The sequence below is a fragment of the Mandrillus leucophaeus genome, unplaced genomic scaffold (genome assembly GCF_000951045.1).
Source record: "Mandrillus leucophaeus isolate KB7577 unplaced genomic scaffold, Mleu.le_1.0 Scaffold835, whole genome shotgun sequence".
NCBI lineage: Eukaryota > Metazoa > Chordata > Mammalia > Primates > Cercopithecidae > Mandrillus > Mandrillus leucophaeus.
The window spans coordinates 51,965-53,079 of NW_012109086.1; positions in this window are offsets into that span (position 1 = coordinate 51,965).

Here is a 1,115-nt window from a genome sequence, read left to right on the forward strand (position 1 = left end):
AAAAAAAAAAAAATTCCTTAAACTGGCCTTTATTACATGGTCACACATAAAGTTGCAGTTAGGAAAGGGATGGGCAGGGAAAAACTAGTTTTGAGTGTCTTTAGATAGAAATATGAGACTAAGGTTTGGTTTTGTTTTCGTTTTCTCATTAAAATATCTTATGCTTTATGGAATAAAACTTCCTGCTGTTGTTATTTATTGTTTGCTGGGCGGTGGTGTTGGCTGAGGTCATGTGAGTGAGAAAAGGCATCAGAGTAATTCATTACTTAAATAATTATCTACTTAGAGTACACAGAGTAGAGAGGGTTACATTAGACAGCACATGTCAATTTTTGGTGAAGTAGAGCTTTGTTGCAAAGAACTCAAAAACACCATACCCCAACTTGGAAGGAGAGTATAAAGGCAGCTAGTTAGACGAAGTCATCCAATTCTAGAGCTATTGAATCAGGTTCTTGTATAAAGCTGGGTACTAATGGGTGGGTTGCTCTAATTCTTTCTGAAGTCGTATTTTATTGACTAGAGACCAATTGGTGCCATTTCGATGATATCTTACAACCAGGGAGTGAAAAGCAGGTACCTAACAGGGGAAACAGCTCATTACATAGGTAATGAGTCCATGAGATCCTGAGGAAGGAAAAGTTTTCTAACTTTAGATTCATTAATGTGGATTTTGACAATACTGGTCTTTAGAATGACAGTAACAGGTAACGAAAATTATTTTATTGACCTCAAGCTACCTGGATCATTTTAGAATTAAGTTCAGAGAGGAAGAGGGTAAATTTTAAGAAGCATACTCTTTCATTCCAGTGTGTTGAGCATTTTTAACAATTTGCCAAATCATTCAAGGTTAGAAAATGTTGAGTTCTTCAGTAGCCTTGACTACAGATGATGTATATAAGTGCAGAATGAAGAATTCAAAACAGGTATATCCTTGCCAGCCATGGTGGCCCACATCTGTAATCCCAGCACTTTGGAAGGCTGAGGGAGGAGAATCACTTGAGCGCAGGAGTTCAAGACCAGCCTGGACAACATAGGGAGACGTTGTCTCTACAGAAAAAAAAAAAGCTGGGCCTGTGGCATGCACCTGTAGTCCCAGCTACTGAGGAGGCTAAGGC